This window comes from Falco punctatus (assembly GCF_963210335.1).
Source record: "Falco punctatus genome assembly, chromosome: 6".
NCBI lineage: Eukaryota > Metazoa > Chordata > Aves > Falconiformes > Falconidae > Falco > Falco punctatus.
The window spans coordinates 34,640,477-34,653,045 of record NC_137585.1 but is presented as its reverse complement, the minus strand read 5'-3'; the positions used below and the strand labels follow the sequence as shown (position 1 = coordinate 34,653,045).

At 48.6% G+C, this 12,569-nt stretch overlaps 1 protein-coding gene across 7 annotated transcripts in view; it reads left to right on the top strand.

The window, feature by feature from the left end:
- The window catches only part of ELFN2 (extracellular leucine rich repeat and fibronectin type III domain containing 2), an 89,835-nt gene extending 77,266 nt beyond the window's left edge, over positions 1-12,569 (top strand). For all 7 annotated transcript variants that reach the window (XM_080392965.1, XM_080392962.1, XM_080392967.1 and 4 more), the window contains one exon: positions 1-12,569. This exon is cut by the window's left edge. The gene's annotated coding sequence lies outside the window, so the exon portion shown is untranslated.

Below are 12,569 nucleotides of genomic sequence, written 5' to 3'. Positions count from 1 at the left end.
TACACAGCAGCAATCAGACAAATGAACAGGAGAAAAAACTACATTTATCTCAGGCTTCTCATCAAATAAAACCATATGAGTCAGGACAGCCCTGGAGACATGCTTGCCTTGGGCACCAGAGTCTCTACAATCACTCTGGTCAGCACCTTGGCAGGTGTTGGGACCAAGGCCAGGTGCATCAGATGACATGAGAGAGGGAGAGTCATGGTACCAGGGCAGTGGAATCCTTGCAGCAAAATTTGCCTCATGACAAGAATGCTGATGTCAGCAATTCCTGACACAGGAGTATATGTGGGGAGGGGTAAGATAGAAGAAATCAGGATTTTATTGGTGAAAATAAACAAGGAAGAAGCTGAAACATATGGTTTCATAATGTAAAGCCCCTTCTGAATCAGGATAGGTCCTGAGACAGGAAAGTCCCTGCAGGATTGATCCTGGGAGATGTAGGTCTATGCTAGATGTGCTAATGACCTTGTTTGCAGTCAGCTTCACATCCTCTCTTGAGCAGATGGTAGGTACGCTCTGCACTACTTGCCTGTGGGACACAGTACTGAGTGTCTCTGAGTAAGCCTCCAAGTGAGTTCCCCATGACCATCCAGAACCTTTAAACTGACAAAAATACAGAAGTATGTAAGTGGCAAAAGGAAGACTTGGAAAAATGTGGGCCCACTACTCAATGGGGCAGGTGACTTGGTGAGACAGGACATGGAAAAGACTGAGGTATTGAATGCCTTCCTCAGCTTAGTCTTTACTAGCAAGACTGGTCTTCAGAAATGCCAGGCCCCAAAGACCAGGGGAAAATACGGAGAACCTAACCTTGGTCGAAGAGGATCAGAGAATACTTAAGCAAACTGGTCATATGTAAGTCCATGGGCCCTGATGGGGTGCACACAGCAGTCCTAAGGAAGCTGGCTGATGTCATTTCAAGGTCACTCTAAATAATCTTTGAACACTCATGGTGACTGAGACAAGTATCTGAGGACTGGAGGAATGTAAATGTCACTGTGGAAGGTCTAAGTCTATATGAAGTCAATGGAAGGTTCATGCTGCCTGGGAAGGATGGCACTGAAATTCCTCTGTCCTCTTAGAGACATGCATCTCTAAGAGGGGTGATGCTGCCGTAAGGAATCCACATCTGATTCCTGCCAAGTCGGAACAATGTTGGTGAGGCAAGTTTTATAGAAGGAGACCAACGTCATTTTCTGGACAAGCCAAATTAGAAATAAAAATGGACAAGCTCTTCTTCAAGCCTGCTGCATTTATCTCCTCCAGACCTATATGTGTGCCCGACACCCTGTCCACTTCTTTGCTTCTCTGCAAAACTTGCCACTCTTACAGACTTCAGATATCACACTTAGAACAGCACTGCTGTTAAAATATGAATTCTTATTTTCACAAAGACCCAGCTATAAAAACAACATACCCTATACTGATCGGTGAGCTGAGAAGAAAAGGAAGCAGCAGATTAAGGAATTGTTTGATGATCCATTTGCATATGGATACCCACTGTGATAATCCATGCTTGCAATAAGGAAGAAGAGGATCAGCTGTTCTTCCAGGTAGTTGAACTGCAGTTCAAAAGTTAGTCTTTCGGAGCTGATCTTTGCTACTCTATAGGTTGTTTTCACATTAAGCTCACCTGGTGTTCAGGTTGACTCATGTGAACCTGCCACATGCTGGAAGCATCACTTTCTGAGAGGTAATACAGCCAAACAAAGCAGGGTCTAAAGAAAAACCCTCATGGACTTGACAACGAAGGCATGTCTGATGAATCCTAGGAACCAGGACATGTTTCTTGCTAAGCCATAAGGGTTTGAGCTCCTCCTTGAGGGGAAGGAACTGAGCCCTGAGAAAATAAAATAGTAGTAATACAGCAAAACAAGTCGTACAGACTAGCAGGGAGCAAGATACTGTGAACAGAGTGAATAAGACAGAGCCTTGTTCCCTGAAACTCCCACCAATGCCAAAAGGAGAAAGAGACAGAAGAGGTGTGTGCAAGCACGAGTGTGAGGGAGAGAGACAGGCTGTGTGAAACAGACACTGTGTGAGGAAGAGGGATCCTATACAATGCGTGAGACACATATTCTATAGCCTGTGTGTTTGTGTTTGAGCTTGTATGTGTGAGAGACAGACTGTGTGAGAGAGCTCAAGCCAGCTACAGCGTGCATGCAAGCGGGAGCATAAGAGCCCTGCAGAAAGAGAGGGGTGAGCTGAAGTGGAGCCTCTCCAACCTCCTTTCTGCCTGGGAGGCCACTTTGGGGACTTGGAGTTGCGGTGGGTTAGCACAATTCAGGTAGGGATGGGGAGTCCTAAGAACTGTGCACTGACCCTTCTGGCTCTAGTCAATGATGCCAGGGGGAGCTGGGAAGTTGCACCAACCTCCTGTCTATACACATGCCTTCCCTGTTACGGTGCTTGTCCTCCATCCCCACCAAGCCTGAAATACCACCTGGCTGGTCTGTGGCAGTGAAGATGGAAGCAAGGGAGACTGGTTGAATAAGCCTCTTCCCTTCCACGTACACGAGGAAGCTGAAGAGGACTAGTCCAAAGACCTGACAGACAGAAGCTGCTGTCCTGCTCACACAGCCCATCCAGCTGCCGCTGTGTTTGTGCTGCCTGTAACTGCAGCAGGAGGCAGACGGCCTTCCTCTGGCTTGTGGGAGGCCCCTCTGCAGAGCCAACGGCCAGTGCAGCATAGCCAGATTCTGCAGCTGGCCGGACCCAGTCCTGTCTCACCACAAACTCTCAGTCTTGGGGAGATGGGAACATTGTGCCCCTTCCCAGCACCTGCTTGGCCTGAATGCATTAGCTATCCTGCTCCTGCTTCCTCTACAGAGGGGACTGACTGTCATCTGGTACTCAGAGACCCCTTAGTTTTGGTCAGGGCTCACTGACAGATCCTTTCCAAGTCCTGCAAGGGTGAGCAAAGTGTAAGTGTGGTGGCAAAACAAGGGTTTCTGCAGTGCTCATGCACCATGAAATGCAGCTCTACTCTGGCAGCTGAAGGGACAGCAGCGTGAACCAGGTGCTGGGAACATCCCTTCACCTTTGAGTGGCTGTCCTCAGAAGAGAGGAAAATCTGGAAGAAAGGCATCCCAGTAAGGCTCTGGAGATGGGGGATGACATCGTTGCTGCAGGCACTCAGAGACCTAAAGGGTGAGATTCTGGTTTTCAGAGTAATTTTTGGTGCCCTGGGTTACCCTAAACATTTGCTCAGTGCTGGCAAATACCGCGCAGGACCTGCAGGAGATGTTCTGGAGCTGAAGACAGGTGTGTGACCTTGCACCGAACACCAGTATTTGAGTCTCTGACTCACTTCTGACTGACATCATTTGTGCTAACCCTTAAAATCAGGGACAGTATCAGCACTGCAGATTTTCAGAGGTACCATGTGACATCATCTGACAGAGCACTTCAAAGCCTGGGTGATGTCATCACTGCAAAGTCCTGGTGCAGGACTGATAAGCCTGTTCTTTCCTGGGGAGAGAGCAGGTCTTTCCAACACCTTTTAACTAGTTGCAAATTCGCACATACCTTAACACTGCACAGCAATAACACAAAGTAAGAACATCATGTGGCTTTCAGTGCTGGTTGGGAATATGGTTTGTGAGCTGTATCTTTGATTTGAGATTGTGATGACATATGCAGAGACACTGGCCTGTGCCAGGGATATCTCTTGTGTTGCCCAGGTGCAGGTCTTTTGGGCATACCAAGCATCTGTGATACGTCCCAGGCCCACAAGCTCTTGCAGGCTATATCCATTCCATGGGCTTTAGATCTCTTACTCTTGCTTTAGACAAAGCAGAGGTCATGTGTGGCAGCCCTGAGGATGACCATGAAGACAGACCATCAGCATGAGCTTTCTAAGGAAATGAAAACATTATGCTTTCATCCTACAACGACAGACTGTGAGTAACAACTTTTAACAAAAGGCAATGATATCACCCACGTGAGCCTCTAGAGACACTGAATGATGTCACTAACGTGTAGTAATCAATTGCAAGGTCAGTTCTAGAGGCTAAACACTGGTGAACTGCTTGAGCACAGTGTAATGCCCAGCTGACCACTCCTAATAAGTAGGATGTCCCTGCAGGCACTAATGAACACTTGTTGTGATTACTGAATCAGAGCTGGCTGGGGAATTTGAGCACATGCCTTCTCATTGTACTGTAGGGCAAGCATCTGAATGCACTTACCAGCAGGAGTGCCTCAGGAGAGAGTTATGGTGCTAGATAAATGCCTGATTTTATGCCTTGCAGAAATCACTGTTCTGTGTTAGAGCCATGTGGCTGTAGCTCAGACCCAGAGATCCATATGTCCCTGGGGTTATGCCTCTTGCATCCAAATGTGCATATTGCTGTTGTCTGTGGAGTGAAGGAGTCTTTCCTCATCACTGCTCCCACGAGAGAGGAAGCATATCCCTACCTGTAAGGCTGGGCTGTGGGTTAATTCAGCTGGGTTGAGATCTTGATGAGCCTCTAGGGATGTGCAAATGTGTCTGGAGTGAAAGCTATGCCCAAATCTTATGAACAAAAAGCAGGATAGCTGTCTGTATTCAATTCTGCATAGTGTGCACATTTACACAAGGAGGTGAGATGCTATTCTCACTCCCACCAGATTCCCCTTGGGCAGCCCAGCACTGCCTGGGGGGCCTGCTGTAGTAGTCTGCCCTTCTCAGCAGCTCTCTCTCTTCAGAGTCAAAAAGCGATGTGTGCCTCAAATGTTCCCTCTGTGCACTTGCTCTGTAGTTCCCTGCTCCACTACTTCCTCAGTCCAGTGCCTCCTCCTTGGTCACATTCCCATGCCCGTGACCTCCACCAGTATTACCTATCCATCCCCATCAGCCTCTGAGAATGGAGACAACAAACTGACAGGCACGAGCCATTCCTGATGGGAGGGAGAAGATAGTTCCCACAGCCCTTTCATCAACAGACCCTTCTAAAACCATCCTAATGAGATTCTCCTTAGGGCCCCTGTCAGCTCTGCCTTTCTTTGCAGGCTCCTTTGACAGATGGATGTCAGTTCAGGGAAAGCTGTTTGATGTTCTTCATCTTAATGAAACTGATCCTCGGGCAGGCGCTGCCTCCTTTGCCTCTAGGCACCTGTGGTCTAGCAGTGTCAAGCTACTCTGTGCTTTGTCATACTGGATCCTAATTAGTGGCTGGCTTCTGCTGCCTCTGAAGTCAACAGGGAAAACATCCCTCTGGCTGCAGTGAAGCAGGAGGTAGAGGATGGGAAAGTCAGTGTACAGACAAATGGCAAGGGTCTGGGTGAGTTCCTTCCCATCCTGTCCAAATATTACTCTTCTTTTCTTTCCTCTGCTCATCCAAAGACAGGGATGGATACATAGGCAGCCTTGTGTCTTCTCCCTGGCTACTGCTGACCTGTTGTGCACACACGTGCTGCTACTGGGGAGAAAGAGTAGAGCCCCCCCCGCCATTCACTTGGGGCTAAGTGCTGAGAATGAGAAGAGGTGAACCTAATGGGAGATGTACTGTAGGGTGAGAAGGCATACATTACAGGATCTCTGCTCTAGACTTTTGCCCAGAGAATGTGTTTCATGTTTTTGATTCAAGTTGTTAGCTGAAGTTCAAGCTACTGTATATCATTTTCTTTTAAGGAGACAAATTAATGATTGATCTAGGAAGTTCTCTGGGGATACTCTCTGTTTCCTAGGGAAGTATAAAGCCCTACTTTGATAAGCCAAAAACTAGAAGGCAATTTCTTTGCTGCCCAAAAACCTTTCTTTAGGCTGTTAGTTTTGTTGGTTTGTTTTTTTTTACTTCCTGTCTGTTATCTCATCCGTTTATCAGACTGCACTGCTTTCTTTAGCCCTCTCTCAAATACAGCTTTTCTCTCACATACCTCTGTGGTGTATACCTATGTGTAGGTGATGACCACTAATGCTGCATAGAGGAGGTTAACTCTGTCCTGGAACCTTCTTAAAGAAAGGCGGCAGCTAAATCCACCTGATTAAAGGACATTCAATCAGTTTGTAGCAGAACTTATTCAAAATTCAGTCAGATCCTCCATCCTTATCCACAAGCAAATACAGACTCCCTAGCAATCCTTAAACCTGCAGCATCTTTTTTATTCATCCCTGTCAGACACGTACAGTCCTGTCCTGGATTCCCCTCTGCCTTTTCAGTGGGGATGTGTGTATGACTGTACAGTCCAGCATCTCTCTGTGCTTGTGTGCTGGAGCTCTCTGAAGTGACTGTTATATTGCTAATGCAGCAGAATGAGTGAGTAGATTCTTTCCACATCTTTCACTGTTTCTCTGGGATACCTGACAAACCCTGGTCCCATTACAGCTTTGGAGGCAAGGTGTACAGTGAGCTGCCTCATCCTGCTGCCACTGTTTGTCAGCTCACTTTGGGCACATACAGGCTGTAAGAAAGCCAGATCTGACTATGTTGTGGGTACATGGTCAGTCAGTCAACAGGGAAGGCACTGCTGGGGTGTGGTGCTTCAGGGCTGCAGCCTGGACCACTTGGAGGGGTTTGGTAGCACTGCTCTAAAAATAACCCAGATCTGTGGAAGCTACTGGAAGGCATAGATGGGTAATCATCTTATGAAGCATGTGACACCACAAATAATGTGGTATAATGGAAGGTCTTTGGGTTCATGCAACTGAGATATGGTTATCACAATGAATTTTAAATGATAATTGGAATACTTGATGTTTTTTTTTTTCTTTGAGCTGTGTTTGTATATGGGCTTCTTATTGTCAAACTTTTCTCAATCACTATTTTCCTTTTATTTTAGAGAAGCATATATACTTTTATACATGTCTCAAGAACTCAAAATTGTCCCCTCTTCATCTGACACCAATAACATATTCTTTAAAGGAGAATAGCCACTGAGAGACCCGGAAGCAAATTGCTAGGCTTAGCAAGGGTGGTAGATAAGGGAAGGGTAAAGAAGATTACAAAAAAACCATATCCATAGCTGTTATTTGGAGGAGGTGGAGTGGAGTAGGGAAAATAGAGAGGGAAAGGGTTGTCCTTAAGGAAGCATCAAGTCATGGAATAGGGAGCTGCTGCCCCCCTCTCTGGAGGGCTCTGCTTGGCTGGGCAGCTTATTAACTGAAATGGAGAGAAAATGGAGAAGATTCAGGGCCGAGCAGCAGATAGAGGGGCAAAGGAAGGCCTGACTGATGAGGGAAGATTAAGCACTAAATTTGTTTAGCTTTGCTAAGTGATGACTAAGAGGATGTGTGATAACCACCTTCCCATCTGAGAGACATGAATAACTGTGTGCAAGTGTGTGTGTGTGGGCATGCTTTAAGGCAGCGATGGGGACAAGGCATTGTGAAGAGCCAGACAGCAGTGGCTACCTTGCCCCTGCACAGGCTCAAGGGCAGGCAGAATCACCTCACAGCACCAAAGAGGGACCAGTCCTGCTGGGAGTCAGAAGAGATTAGGGTAGTGGGTTTGGATTAGGTAGGAGATGGGATGGGAAGGAGAATGAGGAAATCTCACTGCTCCATCTCCAGATGCAGTGATCTCACCTACCCTGCCCCTTCATTTTTCATCTTTTTATCTTTTCTTTTCTTCATTTTTTATCTTTTACCTTGTGGGGTTTAGTTGCTCTGCCTCACTTAGTCTCCTTATCGCAGCCTCTTTACTCTCTGTGCCCTGCCATGTTTCCTGTCTTCATTCTTGCTCACTTTGTTCGTGGTTTCTTCTCATTGTTTCACATGTCCTTTTTCTCCTTGCTTTTCCCTGCCCTTGCCCATCTCTCTCTTCCCTCCTACCCTCTTCTTTCTCAGCAGGTAGATCTGCATCTGTGATTGAAGGTTAATTTTCCTTTCATTCTCTGGGTGACACATTCTGACTTTGATAATCACTTGTGAAAAATCAAGAGAGAAACAAACTGCTCCAATGGCACAGAAACTGGCTGTGATGTTCATGAGGACCGATGGCAGGCAGGATGAGGGGTGGGAGGGTGCTGTGCAGGGTAGGGAGATGTTCTTTCACTTCACAGGATGGGAGGGTGAAAGGGGGATGACAAAGATGCTGAACAGTTTTGTGGCAAATGAGAAATCTTTTCCTCGGGGCAGATTTGGTCCAAACGATCAAAGTGTTTCCTGAGCTCTGGCCTCCTGGGGAAAACGGGTTTGACCTTCAAGTTGAGGGGGAAAGAAGTTTTACTGGTAGAGCCACATAGAGGTTTGACTGCACTGCAAGGTGCAGAGCAGGCCATGTCTGTCCATATTGCTGGCTCTAACTTAACGTACCCACAATGTGCTTAGGCAGAGCCCCACTTTGGTGTTGCTGGTACACCACGTTGAAGCAAGCATTCGGACAGGCCTTGCTCCATGCAGACTGTGTGACCATGGGCCTGCTAAGATGTCACCATGCAGGTGACATCCCTTCTACAGAGCACCAGCAACCTTTTAGTACTTGCTTGAGTAGTTCTGATATGGACAGTAAGTGAGTCTGGTTTGTGTTCATTGGACAGACTTTGTCAGGGTTACCCTTCCACAGAGCTCATGATCACTCTCTCTAAGGAAATGGCTTTATGTAGCATGATCCTTCCTTCTACGTTGCAGGAGCTGAGTCAGTGCTGTTTACACAAAGTGGGAACCCTCTGTGTCTCATGGCACAGTGATGCTCACAAAAGCAGTCAAGTTGGTGACACAAGGACTCTCTGATGCTCTTCCCTCCCTAGAGAGAGCTTCTGTCAGGCATCAGTGTCAGACAGGGGATCTAGGTTTGGTGGTATACCACAGCAAGCCTCAACATCATCAAATGGAAATACTTCTGCTTGCTTCTCTATCCATGTAGCCCAGAAAGGCACAAAGTTCTCAGTGTGAATAAATTTGCTGCAGTAAAGTGCTCTTCTTCCTGCCATAGGGGCATCCCTTTTGCTTTTAGGCTCTGGGGCTTTCAAAGCCAGAGATTCACCATCTTGCTGTTGGTGAACAAGAAGGGTCAGGACTGTGGCATTAAGAGACCACAGCAGATCCAGATTGAAAGGGGCCACTGATCCACCCATCTGTCTTATCGTTCTTGGTAGATCAGTCCCTGGGGTCTCCAACCTGCAGGCCACAATGGCATGGCAGCACTTATACTCTCAGTACTTTTATTTCTGTCTGAAAAGACATTCCCCTGTACTCTGGAGGAAGCTTTCTTCCTGGGACACAGGGGAATAAGGAGTGGGTAAAGACAGATGGTAGGAAAGGGCAGACCTTGGGGCTAATTTGCACTGCTCCACCTTGACTTTTCTAAGGCTCCTCTCCAGTGCCATGAAATTCAGTGTATAGAGAGGTGGGAGAAAAAGAAAGGTGTCAGGTAAAGAGAAAGAAGAATTTGAGAGAAGAAAGCAGCATGGCTAAAGGAGGTAGATGAAGGCAGATCTGATTTGAGCTAGAGGTAACTGTGGGATTTGGGCTGGCGTGCAGTGTGTGGAGCTGTGGCCAAGCAGAAAATAGAATTAAATGAAACATAGCCATGAGGAAGCATCAGGGGCAAAAGCTAGGGGAGTTAGAGACCAGCCTGTCCTGCAAGGGAGACAATAGTTCCCTTGATTTAAGAGATCATGCCCTTTGCTCCCCTGCCTCCCTCTCACCTTAGCCTAGCCTGACTGCCTGTAGCTGCTAGACAGGTACTGCTCAGCTTTTCCAAGAGCAGCACACTTAATCAGGGCAAGTCTCTCCCCCCACTCTAGGACCAGATGGAAGGAGTGACTAGCTATGTTGTTAAGGGATACATTTGTGCATTAGCACCTGGGGCTGTAAGAACCCCAAGTCTGATGGATTCCTGGAGTCCTAATGAGAAGTGCCAGTGCACAAAGCAGACCCTATAGGAGGCAGAGGCTGGGGGCTAGCCGGGGAAAGGAGAACTAGCTGATTGCCATAGGTACCAGAGCTGTCCACACAGGGATCAGGGAGGAAGCTGGGGAGGTGGGATAGAGGAAGAGGCAAGACAGAAACAAACAAAAAAAAAGCTGTGTGTCATTGCTCATTTTCCTTATTGGTTTACTAATGACAAACTAATGACTTAGTGCCCCTCTCCCAGTCCAGTTTGTTGACTGCCTAGCCCTCTGCTTGGCAGCCTCCGCTGCTGGGGTGAGACAACACGGCTGAGGGTGCCTGGGAAGGTGCTGGATGGGCTGCCCTGGCTGTGTTGTTTTCCTTCACTCCTTCAGCCTCCCTTTTTTCATTCACCAATATGGCATCGATCCAGCTCAGTGAGAATTTCCATTTATATTTCAGCCTTGCCTGTGACACCATCCCTGAGTCCCTGCAGCTCTGACGTGTGCTCATCCGCTCTCCCAAATGCTCTACTTCACTCAGCCCCTCCTCCTCCTCAGCCTCTTTGCCATTCTTCACCCTTCCCATGCAATCTTCCTCTCTCCCTACGACCGTCCCCCCATGCTGCTGCTGATGTCTGCTCTCTCAGTCACTCCATCTTTCCCTGACACATCTCAGCCCCTCTCCCTGTGCTCCCAATTAGCAAGTCACCAGGTTTAGCCAGGCTGCTGGCACATCCAAGTCTGCACAGTGAAAAGATGGGGTTTCTGCTTGAGAGCAAAGCTGTCTGTGTCCAGGCTTTCTGGTAAAAGGGCCCACTTTCACAAATGCTCAGCCTTTTGCCTTGCCTTGCAGTGAAGAAGTCATAGGCCAGGCTCCCAGGGATCGCCAACAGGCAGGAGTGGCTCCCCACATTCTTGTTCACAGCTCCCCCAAAAAAGCCTGCCCTACACAGCCAGAAGCTGACACATTGGGTGTCCCTTGCTTGGGCTGGCTGTCTAGGTAATTGGAGGAGCAAAGGATCCCCCAGAGAAGCCTTAAGAAGTGCAGATGGGGCATGTGTACTAAATCTGTGTTGCCCACATTAAATAGGCTGGGCAGGCCTATGCTTCTGTGGGCTTTTGAAGTGCACAGACTATGAAATAACCTCTGGAGGGTTAATATGACAACCTGAGCATTAGATTCCAAACACCCAGGGATTTGGGGCCAGAATTCTGCAAGTTTTCTGCACAAGCAGCCCTAGTCCCACCCGTAGCCAAAGGAGCTGTTGCAGTGGTTCACCCTTCGTACTCGACATCTGGATGGGCAACCCATCCTTCACTGTGGCTACCTGCCCTTCCATCCCTTCACCAAGCTCCTGCTGCACTCGCTAAGGAAGATGCTCAGGGATTCAAATGAGGCTGGGAAGCAGGTGTTGCCCTCATTAGAAGGGAAAATGTAGCACACAGAAAAGGAGTGGAGGAGAGAGAGGGCAAGAGAGGTGGAAGCCAAATGTGCTTGCAGTCGACAGGGAAAATGATCTTGGTTCTGGGAAGGGTGGGGGGGGTGTCGTCCTGCCCTGCCTCTCTCTTCGTCAGAATTGGGATGGTGAATGGTAGAGGCAGGCAGAGCCTTGAGACGAAGAGGAATGAAAAAGGTTGTGCCATCTGAACACAGCGCCGATTACACACAGCCAAAGGGGGTGGGGAGGCACCGACTTGGAAGGACAGAGTTCCCACACACTGCAGTACGTGTAGGTCAAATGTGGCAGCTGTGGGGAGCTGGGGCGGGGCCCTGCATGGGGCCCACCGCTTGCAGTCTCTCCCCATCCACCCCTCTCAGGTAGCATTCCCACATGACCCCTGCAAGCTAGGGCTCCTGGCCTGTCCCTTACAGCAACTCCCTGATGCACACACTGAGGCAGTGTTCCCACCCTGCTCTCTGCACATCAGGAAGCGGAAAGCCATCTAAGGAGCCCTTGGGCAGTGCAAACGATGCATCAGGAGACTCTAGGAGTCCCTTTCTACTTAAGGATCAGGTGGGGCTCACGCTGATGCATGAGGGAGGGAGAATATCCAGCAAAAACAGAGCAAAAGGGATGACACTGGGGACCAACAACATAGGAAAGCTGGGGAGCTTGGAAGCTTTCAGAGAAGATGGAACATGGCATAGTGGCAGACATTTGTCACAGATGGTTTATCCCTGTATGGGAAGGCTTCCTTTGCCTCAGGAAGCAGTCCCAGCTCTGAGAGAGAGACATTTGGTTGACAACAGATCTGCTGATCTCACTACCTGCAGGGACCATGCATGGCATCGTGGCTCTGCCTCTGCCTGTTCCTCCATCCCTCAAAGCCGCCACCCAAGCAGAGGAGATTGAAGTTAGCAACATTTCAAACTCACTTTCTCTTCCTCCTGTCCCAAACCATGCTCCTACCTGCCTTTCCCCTGCCTGGCCCCACGCGCACTCTCTCCAGAGGGTAAGATCATTGCAGCAGCCCTGCTCATCAGCACAACCAGCATTTAGAAAATGACACAGATGAAATTACCCTGTCATCAGGTCCCTTTGTAGGAGGGCTGACATCACTGCATCTTCCAGCAGCCAAGCAGGGAAGGTGCCCTCCCCAGACACCCCTTCTACCTCCCTCACTGCTCCAGTTCTCCTCGCTCTGCCTTTTGGTATCTAGCACACCTCTGTGCTCTATTTAGCCTACCTATTGTGAGCTCTCTAGGAGTCTTAGATGTTCCCTGTTGCCTTTATTTCAGCAGACCTCCCTTGAGGCACCTGCAGTGCAAGTTATATTCCAGTGCTCCCCGCCCCCCCCCCCCCCCC